Below are 10,144 nucleotides of genomic sequence, written 5' to 3' on the forward strand. Positions count from 1 at the left end.
GAATTCTCTTGCTTTTTCCACGATCCAGTGGATGTTGGCAATTTGATCTCTGGTTCCTCTGCCTTTTCTAAAACCAGCTTGAATATCAGGAAGTTCATGGTTCACATATTGCTGAAGCCTGGCTTGGAGAATTTTGAGCATTACTTTACTAGCGTGTGAGATGAGTGGAACTGTGCGGTAGTTTGAGCATTCTTTGGCATTGCCTTTCTTTGGGATTGGAGTGAAAACTGACCTTTTCCAATCCTGTGGCCACTGCTGAGTTTTCCCAATTTGCTGGCATATTGAGTGCAGCACTTTCACAGCATCATCTTTCAGGATTTGAAAGAGCTCAACTGGAATTCCATGACCTCCACTAGCTTTATTCGTAGTGATGCTTTCTAAGGCCCACTTGACTTCACATTCCAGGATGTCTGGCTCTAGGTCAGTGAACACACCATCATGATTATCTGGGTCGTGAAGATCTTTTTTGTACAGTTCTTCTGTGTATTCTTGCCATCTCTTCTTAATATCTTCTGCTTCTGTTAGGTCCATACCATTTCTGTCCTTTATCGAGCCCATCTTTGCATGAAATGTTCCCTTGGTATGTCTAATTTTCTTGAAGAGATCTCTAGTCTTTCCCATTCTGTTGTTTTCCTCTATTTCTTTGCACTGATTGCTGAAGAAGGCTTTCTTATCTCTTCTTGCTATTCTTTGGAACTCTGCATTCAGATGTTTATATCTTTCCTTTTCTCCTTTGCTTTTCACTTCTCTTCTTTTCACAGCTATTTGTAAGGCCTCCCCAGACAGCCATTTTGCTTTTTTGCATTTCTTTTCCATGGGGATGGTCTTGATCCCTGTCTCCTGTACAATGTCATGAACCTCCATGCATAGTTCATCAGGCACTCTATCTATCAGATCTAGGCCTCTATCTAGACCTCATCTAGGCCTCTATCTATTAAATCTATTTCTCACTTCCACTGTATAATCATAAGGGATTTGATTTAGGTCATACCTGAATGGTCTAGTGGTTTTCCCTACTTTCTTCAATTTAAGTCTGAATTTGGCAATAAGGAGTTCATGATCTGAGCCACAGTCAGCTCCTGGTCTTGTTTTTGCTGACTGTATAGAGCTTTTCCATCTTTGGCTGCAAAGTATATAATCAATCTGATTTTGATGTTGACCATCTGGTGATGTCCATGTATAGAGTCTTCTCTTGTGTTGTTGGAAGAGGGTGTTTGTTATGACCAGTGCATTTTCTTGGCAAAACTCTATTAGTCTTTGCCCTGCTTCATTCCATATTCCAAGGCCAAATTTGCCTGTTACTCCAGGTGTTTCTTGACTTCCTACTTTTGCATTCCAGTCCCCTATAATGAAAAGGACATCTTTTTTGGGTGTTAGTTCTAAAAGGTCTTGTAGGTCTTCATAGAACTGTTCAACTTCAGCTTCTTCAGCATTACTCGTTGGGGCATAGATTTGGATTACTGTGATATTGAATGGTTTGCCTTGGAAACGAACAGAGATCATTCTGTCGTTTTTGAGGTTGCATCCAAGTACTGCATTTTGGACTCTTTTGTTGACCATGATGGCTACTCCATTTCTTCTGAGGGATTCCTGCCCTCAGTAGTAGATATAATGGTCATCTGAGTTAAATTCACCCATTCCAGTCCATTTCAGTTTGCTGATTCCTAGAATGTCGACATTCACTCTTGCCATCTCTTGTTTGACCACTTCCAGTTTGCCTTGATTCATGGACCTGACATTCCAGGTTCCTATGCAATATTGCTCTTTACAGCATCGGACCTTGCTTCTATCACCAGTCACATCCACAGCTGGGTATTCTTTTTGCTTTGACTCCATCCCTTCATTCTTTCTGGAGTTATTTCTCCACTGATCTCCAGTAGCATATTGGGCACCTACTGACCTGGGGGTTCCTCTTTCAGTATCCTATCATTTTGCCTTTTCGTACTGTTCATGGGGTTCTCAAGGCAAGAATACTGAAGTGGTTTGCCATTCCCTTCTCCAGTGGACCACATTCTGTCAGACCTCTCCACCATGACCCGCCCGTCTTGGGTTGCCCCAAACGGCATGGCTTAGTTTCATTGAGTTAGACAAGGCTGTGGTCCTAGTGTGATTAGACTGACTAGTTTTCTGTGAGTATGGTTTCAGTGTGTCTGCCCTCTGATGCCATACATGTAAAAGCTTACATGTATGTATTTGTGTGTGAAACTATGTCAACCTATTTATGGTGGTTTTTTTAACGTGCATGTGAAAGTCGCTCAGCTGTGTCCAACGCTTTGTGACCCCATGGATGGTATAGTCCATGAGATTCTCCAGGCCAGAATACTGGAGTGTGTAGCCGTTCGCTTCTCTAGGGGATCTTTCCAACCCAGGGATCGAACCAGGTCTCCTGCATCGCAGGCAGATTCTTTCCCAGCTGAGCCACAAGGGAAGCCCTTTTTTAACATGCAAGTATTTTTTTTATTTGTATGTAACCAAATCTACCAACTTCTCCTGCCTCATTTTTGGCCATTTCAGTATCCATCTGACCCACTAAATTTCCTGCTAAAGAGCTGATGCGAGCTGAGTGAAAGGAAAGAGCTTGAGAAGAGCTAGATTTGCAGTCCAGACTGGCCGCTTTTTCAGGAAATAACTGGGGGCAAATGTTCCGAACTGTCCCGCACTTGGGTTTCCTCATCTGCTAAATGCGGGTGGCCCTGTCCCTCTCAGTATTAGGGCTGTGAGCCTCCACCCAGAGGGTGCACCGTGACCGTCAGGCCCCTTAGCTCCTCCTCCGTAGGACCCCTTCACCCAGCATCACCCCACACACAGTCAACGGGATGAAACAGGCCCTTGGGGACGCCAGCCTTACCCCAGCTTGGACGGGAAATAGCGGGTATTCATCGAGTCTGTCTCACTTTTCATTTTCTAACACCGTCCCATGCCCCACTCTGAAGGGTCTACTCTTCTTTCTCTTAGAATTCCCTTCATCTGCTTCACTCCCCACAAGTCACACCTGACCTGCACCTTCTGGAAGCCTTGTGCCCGACCCCCAACATTCCAGGCCAGGGGGTCAGTGCCTCTGGACCCCTTTGCAGGGCTGCTGGGGAAGCCAACCTACAGAAAGACGATCAGGCGGAAATACCTACACCCAGATTGGGAGGAGGGGTCCCTAGTCAAGAGCGTTGAAAATTCCTTCAAATGCTTGACAGAAGTGAAACAAAACACCCAAAGCTGCCATGAGATGGAAGTTTATATCAGCAAACTGCCAAGACGACAGCTTCTGAGATTTCAGAAAGTATTTTCATCTCGCTCAACATGGATGCCTTCTATCAGCTCATCCCACTTACTGTAAAAATTATCCTAAAACTGAAAGGAGCAAATTGAATGGAATTTTGTAGAAATGGGAGTAAAATCAGTACTGAATCCCCAAATGGGAGATTTCTGACAAAAAGAAAATCTTCTCAAATAAAAAGCATGGGGTGCCATTCACTGCCAAGGGGAGGTCACAGACTCTGTCTTGTGCGCCCTCTGCCCATCTTCCACCCTCTGCATAGACTCTGTTATTCCTGTTCTCCATCACACACACTTCAAAGAAATCTCAGGGTTATTCCTGCCCTGAACCACACAACTGGCCCAGGATCCGCACTGTGGCATCTACCAGCACTGTTTCTTCCAAGTCATTCCGTTCTTTCCACCTCTAGTCAACTTGGCCCGAATCTGGGTGATCGCATAGGTCAACCCCAAACTGTGGATCATCTGTCCTGTCCCTGCCCTGGTTGCAGCGTCTCTCAGTCTGGGACGCTGGTCTTTGTATTTCTTTTCCCAAACAGACGGCAGGTTCCTTGGGGGCAAGTCGCTGACTTCCTTTCCCTGGTGTAGGTTTGCCTGGTCTGCTGTGACAAGCACCACAGGCTGAGCACTTCAAGGGCAGACGTTCATCCCCGATGCGGGGTCTGGATTGCCGAGACCAAGGCCAGCCCCCGCCCAGCCCTGAGGGCATCTTGGCGCTGCCGTTGGCAGGAGCCCCGGGCCAGCTCCATCCCTGCCACCCTGTTCCTTGTGGGCCCAGGACTGGATGCAGGGCTGCGCTGTCGCCCTCCCCTTGCTTGTGGGACAGGTCAGCTTGGTCTTGGGCTTGCCCTCCTGGTGGTCACGGAGGATGCGGCCCCCAGGGCACTTTGAAGAGCCCTCGGGACAAGGGAAGAGGGCCTGGAGGGCAGCTCTCAGCCTCTGCTCCCCTGGGGCCGTGGGCCTGCCCGTAGGTGTGGGAGTGAGTGCAGGTGTGGCTGTAGGTGTGGGTGTGAGTGTGAATCAAGTGTGGCTGTAGGTGTGAGTGTGGGTGCAGGTGTGTATGAACTTGTGGGTGTGAGTGCAGGTGTGTGTGTCGGCGTCCTGAGCTCAGCGGTCCCCTGGTTCCCACCACACCTCCCTCTCTGCTCAGACAGGGAAGTCCGTCGTTTCTTCTCTCTGAACCACCGCACCTCCCTCTCTGCTCAGACAGGGAAGTCCGTCGTTTCTTCTCTCTGAACAGATGGTTCACCCGGCACCCTGGCCTTAGGACCCCTCTCCTCTTCTCCTCAGGCCCGGGGTCCTTAGCATCTGTCTGTCCCCTGCGGTCCTAGGCGGGTCCTAGAAGCTGATCACAGGATGTGTGACCCTCGGACCAGGCCCCAGACCTCAAAGCACCGGGCACCTAGACACGGGAAATCTCCGACCCCAGCCCGCCCCCACTGACCCGGAAACGCTGGATGGCCCAGACCTGGGGTTCTCCCAAGCCCCCCAAGTGAGTCCAAGCAGCTCAAGTCTGAGGCCCCTCTCTCGGCTGACACCCGGCAGACCTCATTCCTCCTGCCTGGTTTCTAATCACAGATGGGCCAGCCCGGCCGCCCAGAGGCCGGGCCCTGTGTGCTCAGCAGGCCTGTGGCCCCTCTGACATTGCCCCAGGCTGGTGATCAGTCTGCGTTTGGACATTGCTCACCCCTTCCCAGCTAACCTAACACTTGGTTTTAACAGCTCTGCGTCCTCTTGTGAAACCCTGTGAACTTCCCCATCCAGAGGGAACAGGAACCCTCCATTCACTGCTTCCGGTTTGTCAGTAAGTGATCAGCTTTTTGGACATTGTTAAGACTCTGTACGTGGAAGGCTTTTCCTGATCACGCTCATCGGTCCATCATCACGTCTTCGGTCTTACTGTTCGTCCGCGCCTCGGAGGAGAGGGTTTCTCATTTCTGGGGAAGCGTCTCTTTTCCTGGTCTCTTGTGGATGCGCCCCCTTGGAGATATTCCACTTCCCACCATGCCCGTGTCTCGTTTTCTCATCCCGTTGGACGCTCAGCTCTATCTTCCGGGATCCTGCTCGGCCACGTCCCTCCTCCTCCCTGGGCAGCTGCCCTTTCCCCTCCGACCTCTCCAGGGTTGCAGAGCCCCTCAGTGCTGAGCGGTGCCACTTCCTCCAGGGAGCCTGCCCCCCAAGCCTCCCTGAAACTGCGGTTGCCCGTCGCCAGTGACCCATGGAACGGTCACTCAGTCTTCCAGTGCCTTCATAGCTTTGACCCTGTTTCTCACCTCCTTCTTTGTGCAAATCTCTCCCCGTGGCCTCCCCATCTTCCTGACTACAGGGCCTCCCCAGGATCCACCCTTGATCACAGGAGTTTGGTTTTTAAATAAACTCACCATACGCTTGCGAAATATCCCTTAAGTCTTCGTGCCCTGAAGCTTCTGTGGCATGTAAAGTTGCCTTATTTCCTTGAAACAGAGCTTGGGCCCCACTGCAGTCAAACCTAAGTCCCGCCAAGAGTAGGCGTGTAAAAACATCTTTTTAAAGACTCCAGAATTTCTGATGCTTTGAAAAATAAAGAAGAAACAATGACTGTATTTGTGCTGCATGAAATCCATCACAGGGTTTTAAGCCACCGCTGGAGCTGGAGCTCTTAAGCAACCTTGAGAAATCCTTTATCTCAAGATTTCCTAGTTTCTGTAAATTTCTCAGATTGCATCACCAAGAGGCTTGGAGACTTTACAGGGAAGATCCCATCTGTGGGCGGAGGTGGGGCAGCACATGGCTGTCTTCAGGGTCCATGTGGGGCGAGTTATAAGACCCCAGAATGCCCCCTTGGAATCTGGACTGTTGAGTCAGTGGGGGGGGGAGGGGGCCTGAAAAATTAACAGGAGACAGAGTAACAGGAGGAAAGAAAGCACATTTTACTCACACCCATCTGAGTGCGTTCAGACGCAGAGGCCCCCTGGACAGCTGGCTACGGGGGAGGGGGAGCAGAAAGGGCTCCTACAAGGAGACGAATGGGCCTTCAGGGGAATACCTGGGTGGCGTGGCACTGGCACGATGTTTCCCTGGGCAATTTCCCATCCCCTTGTGGGGAGTCAGCCTCCTCCCCCCATGAGAGAAGAAAGTGCTGTCTTTAACCCTTTAACCAGGTGAAGGAAGCTCCAGAAAGGCTTCCTGCTCCATCGGCTGGATCTCAGGCATCCCGGTCCACAGTAACCTTCATCCCTCGGTGGGGCCTGGTGGGTTCGGTCAGACCCCACAGAGACCTCGCTTAGAGTCGGCCCGGAAGGCTCTCTCTGCAGGCGCGCCTGGTCCAGACTATGCCTGCAGAGATGGGAAGGCCGGGGTCGCAGCGTTTCCCGTAGGAAACAGGCCCAGGTGCCCACGCTCTATCGCATGCTTCACTTCTCATTTCCAAGGCTTACAGATACATACTCGCCAGGGACTGAATATTTGTGTCCCTCGCCCCATATTCCCCTGTTGAAATCCTCACCCCACAGTGATGGCGTTAGGAGGTGGGACGTTTGGGAGGTGATTGTGTTGTAAGGGTGGAACCCTCATGAATGTGACCAGCACCTTATGAAAGTGACCCGGCCCCCCAGAGCTCTTGTGCCCCGTCCCCAGCTGAGGACGTAGCCCAGACACTGAAGCTGCCAGCAACTTCATCTTGGCCTTCTAGCCTCCAGAACTGGGAAACACAGGCTTCTGTTGTTTACAAGCCGCCCAGTCTGTACTCTTCTGTTACAGCCGCCTAAACGGACTAAGGTAATACTTTTTTATTCTACCCATGGGAAATAAACAGGCTTTCCTTTCCCCACATACTTACTACAGTTTGGGCTGCGATGGGAACAGACGGGAATCTGAAAACAGTGCTTCCCTGCCGCGTGACCCACCAGAGCCAGGAGGGGCCGTGCTGTCGGCTGTCACCCGTCCTTAAAGGAAGGTGCTGGGCCGCTCAGAGTCCACCTTAAAGGAAGGTGCTGGGCCGCTCAGAGGCCACCTTGAGACATTCATCGTTTATGCTCAGTGATCGATGTGCTGCGTGGCTCTCAAGCACTTTCAGATACTAGCTGATCATATTTCGGGTCCTGGTTACCCTCTCTCCCGTGTCTCTTGTTTGACTTAATTCTCTGTTTCTCTGGCTCCAACTGACCACGGGCCAGTATATTACAGGACAGAACCAGAAATCTTCTTTCCAGGCACTAATCATTTAGAACCATATCTGAGAACCAGCGAGGAGAGACGCTCACTCAGGTCTGCATTCCAACTGTCTTTCATTATTTAGAAGAACAAGTTCTCTTCATTGCCTCATTGGACAAACATTTCTATGAAAAATCCAGTTTTAGTGGTTAAGCAAATAATTATTCAAGCTACTTCAATAAATATTAACATGGATCTCAAATAATTTATGGGAACTGTGATAAACTATTTATAACCTGAAGTTAATTTTTAAAAATTGCTTACCACCGTCTGAGTCTTAGGTTTGAAGAGGCAGGCAGCTGATACAGTGGGGTTCTATTTTTGTTGTTCTATTTGTCACCTAGAGCCACACATCCTGGAATGTGAAGTCAAGTGGGCCTTAGAAAGCATCACTACGAACAAAGCTAGTGGAGGTGACGGAATTCCAGTTGAGCTCTTTCAAATCCTAAAAGATAATGCTGTGAAAATGCTGCACTCAATATGCCAGCAAATTGGGAAAACTCAGCAGTGGCCACAGGATTGGAAAAGGTCAGTTTTCCCTCCAATCAAAGAAAGGCAGTGCCAAAGAATGCTCAAACTACCGCACAATTGCACTCATCTCACATGCTAGTAAAGTAATGCTCAAAATTCTCCAAGCCAGGCTTCAGCAATACGTGAACCATGAACTTCCATATGTTCAACCTGGTTTTAGAAAAGGCAGAGGAACCAGAGATCAAATTGCCAATATCCGCTGGATCATGGAAAAAGCAAGAGAGTTCCAGAAAAATTTCTATTTCTGCTTTATTGACTATGCCAAAGCCTTTGACTGTGTGGATCACAATAAACTGTGGAAAATTCTGAAAGAGATGGGAAACGTACATGCAGGTCAGGAAGCAACAGTTAGAACTGGACATGGAACAACAGACTGGTTCCAAATTGGAAAAGGAGTATGTCACGGCTGTATATTGTCACCCTGCTTATTTAACTTATATGCAGAGTACATTATGAGAAACGCTGGACTGGAAGAAGCACAAGCTGGAATCAAGATTGCCAGGAGAAATATCAATAACCATCAGATAGGCAGATGATACCACCCTTATGGCAGAAAGTGAAGAGGAACTCAAAAGCCTTTTGATGAAAGTGAAAGTTTGTGACCCCATGGACTGCACACACCAAACTTCCCTGTCAATCACCAACTCCTGGAGTTTATTCAAACTCTTGTCCATTGAGTCAGTGATGCCATCCAACCATCTCATCATCTGTCCCCTTCTCCTCCTGCCCTCAATCTTTCCCAGCATCAGAGTCTCTTCAAATGAGTCAGCTCTCCACATCAGGCGGCCAAAGTATTGGAGTTTCAGCTTCAACATCGGTCCTTCCAATGAACACCCAGGGCTGATCTCCTTCACAATGGACTGGTTGGATCTCCTTGCAGTCCAAGGGACTCTCAAGAGTCTTCTCCAACACCACAGTTCAAAAGCATCAATTCTTCGGCACTCAGCCTTCTTCACAGTCCAACTCTCACATCCATACATGACCACTGGAAAAACCATAGCCTTCACTAGACGGACCTTTGTTGGCAAAGTAATGTCTCTGCTTTTGAATATGCTATCTGGGTTGGTCATAACTTTCCTTCCAAGGAGTAAGCGTCTTTTAATTTCATGGCTGCAGTCACCATCTGCGGTGATTTTGGAGCCCCAAAAATAAAGTCTGACACTGTTTCCACTGTTTCCCCATCTATTTCCCATGACGTGATGGGACCAGAAGTTGTGTTTAAGCTGCAGTATTTCAGTCCAAACATCCTGAAGTGCTACTGTCAGTGGGACTTGGTCCAGCACTTATATGACAGACAAATCTTAACCACTGCTGTTTGATGAGAGTGAAAATATTAAAACTGTAGGTTTCACAGGTAGTAGCATCTTGTAAAAGCCCCGCTGATGATTCTAACGTGGGGTGATGTTTGAGAACCCCCCAAACAAGCCAAGCTCCACAAATACTGTGACTCCCAAGGCAGCTTCTTGAGCCCTCTACTGGCGATGGGGGGTAGTACTCTCCTAATCCAGAGTCAAGGAAGGGATGAGCCCTCCCAGAATCCTGAGGACCCTGCTGGGGTTCCACCTGAGCGCGAGGGTTTTAGGGGACGGCCAAGGGGAGAAGGATGGCCATCTGCTGTCTTCCTCACATAAGCCCTCATCGGTTTGCTGTTCCTCGGGAGGCCGTGGGGATTCTGAAGTTCACTGAGGTTGAGAACTTCAGCTCTACAAGGCTTTCCTGGGGTGGGTGCCTGTGGGCTATGTGCTCGGGGTCACCTCTCGGCCTGAGTTCATGATGCCCTGTGGGCCTGCCACAGTCGTCAGCACTGGACGTTCAGAGTCCGTCAGAGCAGGCCCAGCAGGACAGGGACCCGCCCCACTCGAAGCGAGGACCAGGGCCTGCAGCTAAGCTGCTGCTTTGGGTTAAACTGTGTCCCTCAGAGAGACAGGCGGAAGCCCGAGCTCCCCAGACCTCCGACGGTGGCCCGGCTTAGAGACAGGGTGATACTTGATGTGATGTTAACAGTTCAGATGAGGTCGTTCTGGAGAAGCAGGGGCAGGGCTGACCCTGGACGAGGCGTGTGCTTGTTAAAGAGGAGAATCTGGCCCCCAAGACGCAGAGACGAGGAGCCATGTGATGCCAGAGGCGGGGGCTGGAGTGACGCCATCTCGGG

The sequence above is a fragment of the Bos javanicus genome, chromosome 12, assembly GCF_032452875.1.
Source record: "Bos javanicus breed banteng chromosome 12, ARS-OSU_banteng_1.0, whole genome shotgun sequence".
Classification (NCBI taxonomy): Eukaryota; Metazoa; Chordata; class Mammalia; order Artiodactyla; family Bovidae; genus Bos; species Bos javanicus.